Below are 16,269 nucleotides of genomic sequence, written 5' to 3'. Positions count from 1 at the left end.
ACCATGGGAGCAAATCTCTCCCCAAAGGTAGGGGGACCAGGGGCTGGAAAATTAAAAAAGAAAAAAAAAAAGAGGTTATCACCCAAAAAGAAAGGTAATCTCGTCCAAAATACATGTTTTATTTCGATTTTGAATGATGCATTTCTTTTCATCATAAGATACCAAAAATCGTAGGGGGCATTGATATTGTGTCCCCCTACTTGAATTTAACTGGCAGAGCGGAAACCTTTTACAAATCATTTGAACTATATGAAACGGTTTGAAATGACATGGGAAATATTCGTGATCTTCAAACATCAACCAGGGAGGCCCTCGAGAATAGGAAAATTTCCCCAGGAAGTAGATAATTACAAACTCGCTCACACGTCCACACCAACGCACACACCCACAAAACCTCACTCACACACACACACACACATCCTCACACTATTGTTATCTGACCATTGGAGATGAGATCTATAACCATGCATGGTTTTCCGGACCGGGTTCGAAATAAGAGGGTAGCACGTCCCCGTTTGATGGGTAAAATGCAAGAAAATTTCCCAAAGAAGTATATCATTACAAACTCGCTCACACATTTATCCACACACACACACATTTTCAAAGTATTCCTATTTGGTTATGAAGTTATTAGTTTGCTGCAATATGCCTTACACTTAACACTGACGTCGGCCTTTATAAGGGGTAACATATCAGCACGCTGTGTGAGTCAGCACATAAGAGGGTGATACTTGGGAACACTGTACGTTAGCACCTGACAATGCATATTGTTATTTGGACAACATAATTATATACACGCCGAAAATATGACAATTTGAAATAACAAGATATACATTATTTTTCATCTTTGTATATTATTTTAATGGATAACACATGATTTCATGTCACTCTTGCTAAATATATTCTGGTGTCTGTGCATTTAAGAGAATTAATAATGTAACCCGCCAATTTGTAGGTCTGCAACAAAAAAAAAAATGATTGTCATGATTGAGATAATGCTGAAATTATTAAGAGTTTATCAAAGGACAATTCCATCCCTACAAAAAGTTTATTTGAATAAAAAGAGAAAAATCCAACAAGCATTACACTAAATATTTCTTCAAAATCAGATGTAGAATAAAGAAATAATCATATTTTTAATTTTCGCTTAATCTCACAAAAAAGTGATATTCGCATCCTGGTCGGTATGCAAATGAGAGGACTGATGATCATCACTCACTCACTATTTTTTGTAGTTTATTATATGACATTTCATAATTTTCTTCCTGTTGTCCTGTAAAAAAAAAGTCTTATTCCTCCCTGAACATGACTTTGTGGTATTACCATTGTTGATTAAAATAAACATTTTTCTGAGGTAGACTTGACCTTTGAGTAAGTAAGTTAAGCTGATGTTGTAATCGTATTTCTTGGTCATAGTGAATATGATGAACATTTTGTGATTAACAACACTGATTCAAAATAATGATATAATGCAGTACTGCAGATTTTGATGATGGAATATGAATGCATTCAGGATTATCGATTACGTTTGTCGACATTATGACATATGTCAATCCTAATCCCATTTTCAGTTTTCATTCGGTCCTCCAGCATTTCCTGTTAAAAAAAAGAATAAAATTTGATAATCAATCGATCAAAAAAATTGAATACTTATATTAGACTTTCACCAGAAAATCATGACAAAATTATATTTAAGTGTCTTTAATTCACGAAAACCCAATTTGATACATTATCAATCGTACGCGGCGATTTCCAGAAATCGTCAGAGACCCCTGATTTGCATACTGACCAGATTGTACATATAAATGTTTTGTGAAAATAAGGGAAACTTAAAAATGACATAACTTTCATACTTCACATCCGATTTTTATAAAGTTTGCAGCGTTACTTTCTTGGATTTTTCTTTTTATTAAAGTAAACTTTTTTTTAGGGTGAATTTGCCCTTTTATGCAGAAAGGAAGCGCAATTATTAGTAAATCAAGGAAAATCCCCCTAAAACACCCACAAAACCACATCAAATTGTTATTTCGTGAGTACTAGCTGACACACCACAGGTGCCAGGTAAAAAAGGTATTACCTATGCCATTTTTACCTCTGCCCTTTTTTACTTTCTGCTATTTCTACCCCTGCCATTTTTACCTTGTGCAAATTTTACCCCCGCCATTTTTACGTTCTGCAATTTTACCCCTGCAATTTTTTACCCTGCAATTTGTACCCCCGCCATTTTTACGTTCTGCATTTTACTTTCTGCAATTTTGACCCCTGCCATTTTACCTTCTGCAATTTTTACCCCTGCAATTTTTACCCTGCCATTTTTACGTTCTGCAATTTTTCACCACTGCAATTTTTACCTTCTGCATTTTTTACCCCTGTCATTTTTACCTTCTGCAATTTTTACCCCTCCCATGTTTGCCACTGCAATTTTTAACCTTCTGCAATTTTTACCCCTGCCATTTTTACCTTCTGCAATTTTTAACCCTGCCATTTTTACCTTCTGCAATTTTTACCCCTCCCATGTTTGCCACTGCAATTTTTAACCTTCTGCAATTTTTACCCCTGCCATTTTTACCTTCTGCAATTTTTACCCCTGCCATTTTTACCTTCTGCAATTTTTACCCCTGCCATTTTACTCCAGCCATTTTTACGTTCTGCAATTTTTACCTCTGCCATTTTTACGCCGAACCACACCACAGGCCGGGAGGACAATCACTTTCCTCAACTGCAAAGATACAAGAAAATAAGATGGTAATAAGTTTAAAGTGGAAAAAAATATTACGAATACAAATTGATACATTACTGTATTCCAAACTGATTTTGATTAGTTAGGAACACATTGATATTAATTTACTGTTTCTGATTAAAGATCTCCGTTAATAACGGAAATGTTCAAATAGGCCTACATGTATTATGTGTATAAATGGTTACTGCAACCGCTAATAATGGGCTTTTTAATACATTATTATGATACTGATCGTAACAATGATTATGACGATGATGGTGATGATAGTAATACTGATAATAATAATGATGATGATGATGATGATTATAATGGTTAAGGAACACTAAATATAATAGTATTAGTATCAATAATGATAGTAATTATACTAATATAGTGAAGATTATTGGAATGGCAAAAATGATAAATATATTTATGGGTAACTCCTATGATTTAATATCATCTTATTTTGCAGTCAGATCATTGTAAATTGTCCTGAAATGACAACAACTTTTTCACAATACTACCACGAGGATGTATCACAGCAAACACTAAAGGCATACTATAATACTCACCAGACTCTTCAAGTTTCACATTCTCACGGTCCTCGCGCACTTCAGCTACATTGATGAAAAATAATATTAACATAAAGATTAATATGGTGTCTCAACACTCACACGCAGAGCAATCTTCATATCGGCAGGAAGATGCCTACTACCAAGAACATCAGCAGTATAAAGATTCCCCTCTAATATTCGTTAATTACTCCTGATGGAGTGGTATAACCGTATAAGGCGTCAAACTGCGGAGTCGTAATAACACGGGTTCGAAAATTCGAATCACTATATCGACAGTGTTAATATTTTTTATAATAACGTTTTCCGGTGATATCAGACCTAACAATAGTAAATATCGATAATAAAAAACAACAAAAAATTGAATGAATATTCATTTCATCTGGCACATTTAATGCATGATAACGAATCTGGCCGATTTTTCCAGGTTTAAGTTCGTTATTGGAAACCATTGGGTGATCGCTCATTGCCTGACCTTTCATGACATATTGTCTGTTACAAAGCGTCAGACACCCAGAAATCAATTAATGAAAATAATCCCCCCTCTTCAGTTCAATTCATTTTGTTTTACTGTCGTGCATAGTACAAAATTGATATAGTTTGACTTTCAAGTAATATATAATAGAGATAGTTTCACAAAGCGATTACTTCCTGACGATATCCCATTTACCTCACCTGGGCTGATTGCAGACATTGAAGATTGATTTTATTCCTGAAGGGTCTATGCCATGGCAAGGATTCGAAACCAAGATCCTCTGTTTAAAAGTCCAGAGACTAATCGACTGGGCCATATATATAATATATTATCACCCGTATCAGACATCTGAGCTGGTCATTTACAAAACCGTATTTCCCTGTATTTTATTATTATCAGGAAGGGATAGGTATAATGTTTGTATTTTCCTCGGTCTCAATGCGCGTATTGACTTTGCATGCAGAGACGACGCAAAATATACCTTTGTATTTTCCCTGTTCTCACATCCGGGCCTTTGAGGATGCGAATGAAGTGATACGCTTCATAATGTTCCGCGCACCAACGATCTACGTCATAATAAAGACAACGCTGGATCTGGGCGCTTGCAAGTACGTCATAATGGTAAAGTGCAGAGCCTAGACACTGATATTATCATGACACAACAGAACTCTATTCTTAAAAGATATCACTGTTATCATGATTTTTGCTCTAGATATCTGATTTGGATGATAATAAAAATATTGACTGCCCTTCTTTCGGGAAACATCAAATATATTGCCCTTAAAAGACCCATATTGCCCTCGTCTAAAGACTCGGGCCAATATAATTCTTTTGCTGGCAATATATTTGATGTTCCCCTCAAGACCAGTCAATATTATATAATTATCACCCGTATCAGACATCTGGGGTCCGTTGCAGAAAGAGTTGCGTTTAAACGCAAGTCAAAAAATCAATCGCAAGTCCCAAATGCGCGCTGTTGATTGGTTGAAAATCAAGTTGCGCATGATTTTTAGAGTTGCAATCGATTGCAACTCTTTCTGCAACGGCTCCTGAGCTGGTCATTTACAAAACCGTATTTCCCTGTATTTTATTATTATCAGGAAGGGATAGGTATATTGTTTGTATTTTCCTCGGTTTCAATGCGCGTATTGACTTTGCATGCAGAGACGACGCAAAATATACCTTTGTATTTTCCCTGGTCTCACATCCGGGCCTTTGAGGATGCGAATGAAGTGATACGCTTCATAATGTTCCGCGCACCAACGATCTACGTCATAATAAGACAACGTTGGATCAGGGGGGCGTTTCATGAAAGGACTTGTCGGACGTTTTATCCGACAAGTCCCATTTTATCCGACAGTTACCATAGGAACAGTGCCTCTCAGCCAATCAAAATCATGGAAAGATGTCAGATCTGACAACTTGTCGGATTAAAATGTTGATGAAACGCTCCCCTGGGCGCTTGCGAGTACGTCATAATGGTAAAGTGCAGAGCCTAGACACTGATATTATCATGACACAACAGAACTCTATTCTTAAAAGATATCACTGTTATCATGATTTTTGCTCTAGATATCTGATTTGGATGATAATAAAAATATTGACTGCACTTCTTTCGGGGAACATCAGATATATTGCCCTTAAAAGACCCATATTGCCCTCGTCTAAAGACTCGGGCCAATATGATTCTTTTGCTGGCAATGTATTTGATGTTCCCCTCAAGACCAGTCAATATTATATAATTATCACCCGTATCAGACATCTGAGCTGGTCATTTACAAAACCGTATTTCCCTGTATTTTATTATTATCAGGAAGGGATAGGTATAATGTTTGTATTTTCCTCGGTCTCAATGCGCGTATTGACTTTGCATGCAGAGACGACGCAAAATAGACCTTTGTATTTTCCCTGTTCTCACATCCGGGCCTTTGAGGATGCGGATGAAGTGATACGCTTCATAATGTTCCGCGCACCAACGATCTACGTCATAATAAAGACAACGCTGGATCTGGGCGCTTGCAAGTACGTCATAATGGTAAAGTGCAGAGCCTAGACACTGATATTATCATGACACAACAGAACACTATTCTTAAAAGATATCACTGTTATCATGATTTTTGCTCTAGATATCTGATTTGGATGATAATAAAAATATTGACTGCACTTCTTTCGGGGAACATCAGATATATTGCCCTTAAAAGACCCATATTGCCCTCGTCTAAAGACTCGGGCCAATATGATTCTTTTGCTGGCAATATATTTGATGTTCCCCTCAAGACCAGTCAATATTATATAAATATTACATTCGCAATGGTGGCGTTTTCAATGATGGAATAAACGCTCTTTTCATTCACTAATTTGCTGTCCTTTGTATTTTATCCACATTTTTCCCTTTCATCTTTTTTATCACCTTCTCTTTTTTCTGTTATATAAATTTTATTATTGATACCTGCATACGTACGTCACAGTGGATACAGTGGATTAGTCTGCATTCCAGCCGAACGGTTTAACCATTATGAACTGTGTGCGGGTGTGTGTGTGTGGTTGAGTGTGATTGTTATCATTATTTCATTTTATATTGCAAATTTGCAAACACATACGTAATAATACCATGATGATGAATAACAGAATGATACATGTTTATTGCATAGAAAAGCGTTACGCATGGAAAAAGACAGCAATAAAAATAATAAAGATGTTGCAGCATAAGACTGAGACGTTAACTACAATACCTCTACTATTTCCACACTTCCGTACAAGTGCATACAACACCCCCCCCCAAAAAAAAAAAAAAAAAAAAAAACAAGATGAAAAAGCTAGGAGTAAAGAGGTTTTATTCCTTCGTGTTTGATTTATTGATATGGACATACAGGTATCGATATTTATTTTTAAATAAAATCTAATAAAAAAAAATCATGGGAAAACGTTTAAGGTGTTTCTTTCTTTTGAACAGTTTCCTACGTCATTCAAGCTCTACTTTACAGTTGGCCCCACAATCCGTTTCAATTATTTATATTTTGTTTGTATATTTTGCTTTTAATATTTTAATGTCTACGTTGATCTTTATACATGTTCTTGAAATGTGATCATATGCTATGAGGCTATGCTAAGTGCATCGTCATTGTAAATATGAAAAACTGGAATTGGATAATAAAACAATATTGATTTGAATGGAATCAACGCCACCATCCGCAAGACGTGACCAGGACTCGAATCTAGAAAATGGCGGAGCTTCAGGGATCTGCGTAAATGCAGGCAGACCCTCACAGACCCTCATTCTTATTAATATCCTTGTTAAATTTGTCAATTTATATCGTTATTCTTTTGATCCTCCGTCTGTTCATTTGACACATTTCTTCGTCATTTTGCCCCTATCTCTATATCTCCACAATAGCACCAATGATGTGACGTAAAAAAAATTAGATAGTAGGATTAAAACTTACCAGATGCTACTTCCTCATCCACATCAGGATATACGAAACCTACACGACGAACGAAAATCAAACATATTGAATAAAACCGGAGTAGGCCTATATGACACTTGAAATTCCTGTAAAAGAAACTGTATACGAACATGCCTACTGTACTCATCATGTTATTGAGTTCTATCCTGAAATCGTTCATTAAATAACTTCTCAACTACATGATTTATACCGCCCAAATTTCAACCTTCCCGTTTGATTTTATCCCACCCAGTCATTTAGACGAGTATTAATACTAGTAATAGAAAATGATAATACATTTTCAGATTTGAAAACAATACCCTATCAATTCGGTTGATTGATGAATAGTTTAAGCAGTTATTCGACTTTTTTACATTTAGGGAAACAATTGCGACTTTGGGGAGAAACCCTTGTTTTTCAGATCTTTATAGAATGAAATATTTAATAATGAAATGACACGACATGAACGGAAAAGACTCAATTTTTTCATTCAAAACTTTTGAATTTTAATCTACTTAAAAAAAAATGGAAATCAATAAAAATAGTATACTTCATTCAGTTTAGAAATCTGATTCTAATCTTATAGTTTTGTTTTAAATAACAAAGTGAATGTCAAACTAACTATTAATAGATAATAAGTATAATCAATTAAAATAGATTTGAGATGTTGAAGACTCAAAAGAGACGGTTTAGTTTATGTCTTCAGGAAGGCTATTATTCCTCAATGTGGGGAATGTATGAGCATAGGATCTTTCCCCAAACTTTTAACTTTTTGAATTACGAGGATTGGATTTCCATACAATTGAGATTGATTGCATCGACTTAACTCTTTGTAAGACATGACCCTGATCTCTGGATAGACTTGAGAAAATGACAATTTAAGTAAAATATGTAAAAGATAATTGGGGAGTTGTACAAGCGTGAAATCACACATTTTGGTGGCATTGCCAATAAGAGGATGTTCATAATTTATCATTAGAAATCTTAACTTTGAAATGCTGGTAACTTTCTTATTATTTGGTAATTTTCTCCTAAACTTTCATTGATTTGTTTTCTTTATTTTTTTTTGTCTTAAATCAAGCTTACTTGTTACCAGGGTTTCATTCTCCTTTACCGTAATGAAACGTTATTTTTAAAGAAAAAAATGAGATTATTTACTTACCATGAGATGAAGAAGCTTGGTAAACAACGAAGATGAGTACCATGAAGAGAGGAATGGCGAATCGCGTGGACTTCATCTTGTTTCAAGACTTGAGCAAAGGTTGCAGGATCGTGCGAGTACAGGGTCAGATAAACTTGTTGAAAGCGAATACTGTTGTCGTCTTTGACGTCTGAATATGTATCTCTAGACAATCCTCTATTTGTAAGCTTCGACGAGTATGTTCTTTTTCATGCGGTCATTTTCGATTACAAAACTCATTTATTTTGGAAGAATGAAATAATACCTGCAGAATAATGATGTGATTGCACTTTCTTTCCTTTCTCATATCTTGAGAAAGTTTGTTTTTCTTTTATTTGCGGGTTCACTGACGAGATTGAAAGTTGTTGGCAACGCCAGACGATTGATTTTGTTTTTGAATAAAAACTATGAATGTCTTAACTTTTAAAAGATATTTCAAATATATTCAAGAAAAACGAATAATTGGATTGATCTCACTGCTCCAAACCATTTCAACCGCATTCCGTATGGTTCCACTTGGCACTGAGGACTCAGCTGCCAAGAGACTCGGACTAGAAATTTATTTTTCGAACTTTGTACTAGTATTAGTAATCGCAACTGTTTTAAATAAAAAAATTGTGACCTTGCCACATGTAGAATGGTATTTGCTAGGTGTAATAATAATATCTATGATGGCTTGTTATATATTTTTTCTATAAAAAGACCCCCAAAATATGAGTGTGGCATCAAAACTTTTTATTGAATGCTTGAAAGTTTTGCTGTGACACTGATTTGTCTTTTTATACATTAAGTTTTACAATTCATCTTGTTGATTTAGTGGTCTAGACTTAATTGATGTAGTTTGTAGATTTTATAGGTGTTTTTCATAAATGTTCTTTGTCATCAATTACTTATGTTAGGACCCCATTGGAAATAAGCCATCTCGGCTCCCATGGGCTATCCTGTCAATGCATTTGTTTGTATTTCATGTATTCATGTACTTGTTATAGTTTACCTGACAAATAAAATCAATCAATCAGTCATGCTAGTAATTCATATTTACACATGTTATGTTTATATTGGGCCGATACTTATTCACAGGTGTGTGTATTTGTGTGTGAGGGGGGTCTTATTGTGTAGGGTGTCAGGGAGAGGGTGTGTGCGTGTGTGTGGGAGAGTGAGGGTGGGTATGTGTGTGTGTATTAATTAATGTGAAGGGCTGTAAGGTTGGTAAATGGGTCAATAATATGTCTTCCTGTTTTAGACGGTATATGCCTACTGCGAGGAAAGACTTCATAATTCATATTCATAAATATTGCCATTTAGCTTAGTACCCATAATCAACGTTGGTTGTTGGAAGCACAATTCACATTGCTTTTCCTAGCTTCAACACCTAATCAAGTTTAGTGTTAGTGTTGATGTTTGAAGCACAATTCAGATTGCTTCCCCAGTTCGAACACATAATCACGTTTGGTGTTGGAAGCACAAATCAGATTGCTTTCCCTAGTTCCTACAATCATGTTTAGTTTTGCTCGCTTGAAGCACAAATCAGATTGCCTTCCCTAGCTCCAACACATATTAAAGTTTGGTGTTGGTGATTGAAACTCAATTTAGATCATTGCTTTCCAAGCTCTAACACATAATTTAGTTTGGTGTTGGAGCTTGAAGCACAAATCAGATTACCTTCCCTAGCTCCAACAGATATTAAAGTTTGGTGTTGGTGATTGAAACACAATTTAGATTGCTTTCCTAGCTCCAACACATAATCAAGTTTGGTGTTGGAGCTTGAAGCACATTATTGATCGCTAAACACCAACCGAGACCTGCCCCAAGACCAATCTTATTCCTACGTTGGTGCAGTGCTGGTGTGAAAATTGACTCAAAACCCAACACTAGAAATTGCAACACCAAAATCATCCAATGTGGTGTAGCCTGTAATCGAGGCAGGGGCTGTGGCTTTTGTCTTTATGAGTCTGATGCTGTTGCGTGAAACATCAGCAATACAAATTGGATGCGGAAGACTAGTTGCTGCCAACTGTATTAAACAGCATCCAACATCAGACTCTCAAAGTTTTTTAATTTAAACTCTGGTTTTAAGTTATGGTTTAACTATGGAAAGCCAGTTGTTACATAAATCTATAACAGTAGAGGTTCAATGTCTAAGCTCATTTGACTCCCAAACATTATTAATTGCCTGGGAAGGATAAGTATGACAATTGTCTTCACCATTCAATAATTAGTGAAGAGCACAATTAACATGAGAAGCATTCACTGTAAACAAAATTTTGAAACGTTTGGCTTCCCATTATTATAGCAAAGTTAGACAATGGTCTAAGTTAAACCCGACTTCAGAATACGGGTCTTAGAGGCAAAGACATAAGCTGCATCCTCCGTTTAGATTATAGCCTAAGTAGGCTGACGAATTAATTTTCTTCCAGCTATCAATAGAAAACTTCACCATCAGTATTTATCAAAGACTACTTGAATAATAACACTCACGACTGTGGCATAAATGGTCTCACTCCCCCTGTACACAAAAAAGGGGTAATCTTTATTTCATTTTATCCAGATGTGGTGAAATCTATATATTACAAAACATTCCCCTTAGGCTAGAGGGGGGGGGGGGGGTGGGCAGAAATTACAAAATACACATATAAGAAACAAAAACATGATGGGCAAGTTGAAATATTCTTAAACATTGTGACAGTAAACAACATTTGAAATATATGAATACATAAAGTAGGACACTTAATTGGGAGACTAACTTGTAATAAATGGAGCGTTGTTCTATTATATAGTTTAAATAAAGTGGACAATAACATGCAGAAATGTTCCAGAAATGCTAATGGTTTGTAAACACAAGTGTATATATATATATGTATATAAGTATATATATATTTCAGAAAAATACACTATTTACTCACATTCACTCCCAAGATTAGAAAGGGGATAATGAATAAATCCAGACTAAAATCATTTTTATTAATTGCGTTTTGTTGTATCTGATAAGATGGCTTTTTATTTCAATGGACACTGGACATCAACAAAATCGATAAATCAGTACAAAATACAATTTGCAATATTAGCACCTTATCTTATCCTAAACTAGATGTCTGTCAAACAGTGTTTAATAAGGAATGGAAAGTGTAGCGAATAGGGGAATGGGAGATACCTTTACAATGGTTCCACGACATTTGCTCTGGCGACAATTGCTCTGATGAAAAATCCGCAAGTTCAGCCAAACCTAAAATCAAACCTCCAAAACTAAATAAACCCTAATCCTACCCTTACACTATTCTGAACCACAAACTCCATTACAATCCTAACTCTAACCCTATGCCCTCTGAGACATTAAGACCGGAGCAAATGTCGCAGGAACATATGTCGTGTCGCCTTACCTTAGAAAAATTCTGGTATATTGAACATATTATGTCTGAGCATAGATCATTGACTTGAATCATGAAATATTTGAGGAAAGAAACAAGATTTCTCAACTAAATATTGCAGGCATGATTAGGAGTGTGTTCAAGCGACAGGTTTTTCAACCCTAGAAACACAGTTTTCAAAGAAGTATAATTTTAACCAAGGTGCATTCAAGCACTTTTTCATTATTTGTACAAATAAACAACTTTCAAAACATCATCATATAAGAAATGCTGAAAACTGAAAAGTATGGTTTGGAAGGCGATTCTATGATGGCCCCTTCCTCCCGTTCATAAACGCATTATACACTCCAAGCTTGACCTTTACTTCCTGGGTCAAATTGCATTATGGGTAGGCTTAAATCAAGGGAGAACATTTTAGATTTACTGTGAATTTTTTTTTAACAATAGCCCACAGGGACAATATTTCCTATTGCATATTGATTCGCAAATCATGTTTGCGATTGTAGCTTAGGAGAAATTCATTGTAATCACCCTAAATCCATTTTACTCTGCTAACAAAGATATCCCATCAGTGTTTTACAAATATTACAACTTTGAAATTCTTCACAGAGTAGGTGGGCAATATATGATATATATGTATATACAGATTAAAATAAAGATGATGAAACACATAAGCCTACAGCAGACTTGTCATAGCTTTGTGAATATATACATGTACGGTATAAACACCAATTTGAATGTATGGCTGATTTTCTGCAACACAAATGCTGATACAGTTTATCCAATATTATTTATATCCACATACAAACATCATTTTCATGAAAATTGGGAGAGCTCGACCATTTTCTTTTATCAAAGATAATTTTGACATTATGATTTGTACTTACACTTTATAAAATTCCATTCAATGCAAACATAGCTTTAATTGCAAGGTTCTCTAAGCAAGATATCCAGTCTCCATTTTCCCCAACATAATTACAAAAATAACTAATAGAACTACAAGAAAAATACAGGAAATTTTAGTGTATTAAAATATACAATATTATAAATCAGGAAATGACTTCATCAGATATGATTAAACAAAATCCATTAACATCAATTATAAGAATATTTATAATAATAATGAATAAAAGCAAATTTGCATTCTTAATAATTAATGAAAATATATTAAATTCAAACTACATATTTCATGTAATATCTTTTACTGGTGGAAATGTCTCCCATTCCGATGATGGGGCAGATTCTTCATTAATTATTTTCGTCTGGTTTATTATTGAACATCAGACTTCCAAATAATTTGAAATCTTAATTTGAGAAGAGGGCCCCATCTTACAAAGAGTTGCAATTGATCCAATCAACCACAACTATGGAAAGCCAGCAACGTCAACATCTAAAATACACATTTGTTCAAAATATTTTCTAGATACAATGTATATTCATACAGTCCCTGTTTTCTTGACAATTCAGTATGCTTCTCTTCGTTTTCAAAAGGACATTGTGCAAATTTCCTAAAGAAAAAAATTATGACATTGATGGATTTCCATATACTTGAGGTTGATTGGATCAATCGTAACTCTTTGTAAGACGGGGCCCCGGATACTCAGTAATCTAATCTGAAGCCCATCCACACTTGCTTACAAAAGGGTTTCAATTTCATGAGTATTTTTATTGCACCATTTACAAAAAAAACACTTTTATATCAGTGCAAGCATAAAACCTCTCCCTACTACACATATCCTTACGGCCCCCTAGCACGTACATGAATCATTTATATCGCTGGTATCAGAGGTCATGTGATATAATGGTGAGAGTTTTAGCAGTTGGGATGTTGCCATGGTAACTTGCACCTCAAGTTTGTGAGCCTTTTTTGGAATCCGCTGTGAATAAGTCTACAGTGAAATGAAATTGATGTACATCCAGCTTCAGATATACTACAAGCATAAAAATCATAACAATGTCACCTATGATTATGTGAGCTAATTTTGCTGCATTAAAAAAAAATAAATGTAACTGTTATCCTACATGTATGTTCAACTATCTAATCCTGTGAAATATATAATGCAAATTGTAAAAGATCAATTAAAAAAAGATGGATGAATGCACCAGAATAAGCTCATCTTGATTGTTTATCACATAAAAAGTTGACATACTATATTGAACTCTGAATGGTTGCTCGACCTACATGTATGATGCCCAAACTCATATAATTTCAGATTACATGCAACTGCATGCATATAAAACTCGAGCCATATTTACACCACCAACTCAGTGATAATACAACGACAATACTTAAAATGACATCTGCAACCAAGCACTCAACTGAACTTATGAATACATTTATCACAAATGAAGCACTATGATTTTACAGCAATTTGTAAAAGCACCATTTGCTTCTCTGAAATCATTTGTTTTTACATAAACATGTTAGAAGCAACGCTGACCATTTAGGAAGGTTCATAGAAATACATAATCTAATCCCTCTTGCTACTTACGTGTGTATTGTATTCTCTCTTAGAAAAAGATATATCTGTTTTCATACGTTCTCAAATATGGTTCAGATATATGTGTGCCTTTAACAGGGAGCAGACCAAGATCCTGTTTCATAAAACCATCAGAAGTCTAACATCATGGACAACGAATAAAAAAACATTTGTGACCCACTCTGTGACAGAGGGTCAACATTCTGTGATTGGCCCAGTAACTTTTGGCATGGGATTTTGATGCAAAACCCTTATAATCATACCAAGAATATGGACAGATAGGGAATATGTACTTTGCTCGGTTGAATTCCTTTAAGATCTTGCGTTGTTGTCAACAATGGTTATGAAAGAAAATGATCACTACAAAAACGTTGAATTAACAATGCAACAGAAAATTTCAAATTAGGTTTTTTTTTCATATGTATTGTTAATTCTTATTTTTTAAACATACTTCATGAGTTCATGTCAGCTCATATCTGTTTTCAATTTATGTATTTCAAACAAATGATACACCAAGAATATTTGCCAATTTGAGGAAGAAGAACTGATCACATAGGACTTCCAATAATTCTGTAACGGATACAGACCGTTCCGATCTATGGGCCATCCACAAACTTTAAAATTATGATGATTTGGTGAATCCGATTTGCAATCTTCATTGACCAATTTTCAAATTGGATACCGGCATTCTGAAAGCTAGTCGTTGCGTGCCAGACATAGTAATATGTGATGTATACAGACTGTGGAATCCAAGAATTATATACCACGATCGTTTGGCGAAATTGATCTGCAATCTCCATTGACCAATTTTCAAATTGGAAACTTCTATTGGATATTGATATTCTGAAGTAGTTGCTTGCCAGACATAGCAACAGGGTAGTTGAATAAAACCCCTAAAAAACACCCATACGATATCTAAGGATACAGATCTGCTGATAAGTCACACATTAGACCATCAATTATGCAGAAAGGAGACCAAAAAAAAGAAGAAATAAGTCTTGGATAATAATTTGTGCAAACCATCTTGTGCATATTAACTAGTATTTCAGATAAAAGTATACATTTCCCCTCTTAAACTTACTAATATTATACAGATATAATTTCATACACTTCTTAGACAATGATTCCGTGACATTTCCTCTGGCGACAAACGATCCTTTAGGAAATCTGCACGTCAAACAAAACATAAAACCTAACCCAACCTAATTCTAACCCGAATGCTAATCCCTACTATACCAACACCCAGATCGTTCACCCTATCCATAGCCAAACAGCTTCACAGAAATTATGAGAGGAGCGACTATCGCCAGAGCGCATACCTAATCAACACACGAGTAGTATTCATCATACCTGAATGATATGCATGGATTCACAATAAAAAAACTATTAAGGTGTAAATTTTTTTTAACACATAATAGTTTGGTCTTCCAACAAACATTGAAATTAAACGATAAATAAAATCGACATACGTACAAGTGGAAAAAAAAACCCAAAGGGAATGTGAGATTCAATTATTATATACGCCTAAGACGAAAGGTAATAGCATATTTTGATGTACAATGTAATTCGTATCTGGAGAGAGAATCTTTAGACAGCGTCAATGTAGTCTGCAGGCACAGACCCTTGGTGTTTGTAATTCACATATTGCATAATGCAGAGTCTGAATTGGTGAGACTAGATTCATTATGTACTGTGGCTGGCTCTACCAACACAGGCAGAGAGTTTGGCATCTAGTCTTCAATCTAGTCATGGTATAATTGCTTAAATGAATATGAATATGTGCCTGCAGACTAGCATCAATGCAGTCTTTAAGACAATACCATTCCAGAATATATTTTCATATCATTCTACTTACTTTTAAATACATTTAGTTCTTGAAAACATTTTAAATTTCAAGTCTATCTTTTTACACAAAATATTTATAACCGTTGTATGAGACTAAATCATAAGAACAACTCAAATCTAATTTAAGAGAGGGAGTAAGATAAACAATGATTCTGCATAGTTATGTAATCTTCAAGTTTCTGTAAAGAGA

General features: G+C 34.8%; 1 long non-coding RNA gene across 1 annotated transcript; it reads right to left on the bottom strand.

Moving 5' to 3' along the window:
• Positions 1-842: 842 nt before the first annotated feature.
• On the bottom strand, positions 843-8,542 carry LOC135154115 (uncharacterized). The gene is made up of 5 exons (XR_010293536.1): positions 8,372-8,542; positions 7,210-7,248; positions 3,292-3,336; positions 2,662-2,719; positions 843-1,596 (listed from the first exon to the last, which is right to left on the bottom strand). It is a non-coding gene; the product is annotated as an uncharacterized LOC135154115 (long non-coding RNA).
• Between the last annotated feature and the right edge of the window lie 7,727 nt (positions 8,543-16,269).

The sequence above is a fragment of the Lytechinus pictus genome, chromosome 5 (assembly GCF_037042905.1).
Source record: "Lytechinus pictus isolate F3 Inbred chromosome 5, Lp3.0, whole genome shotgun sequence".
Classification (NCBI taxonomy): Eukaryota; Metazoa; Echinodermata; class Echinoidea; order Temnopleuroida; family Toxopneustidae; genus Lytechinus; species Lytechinus pictus.
Note: the sequence above shows the minus strand (reverse complement) of the source record. Positions and strands in the feature narration are given on the sequence as shown.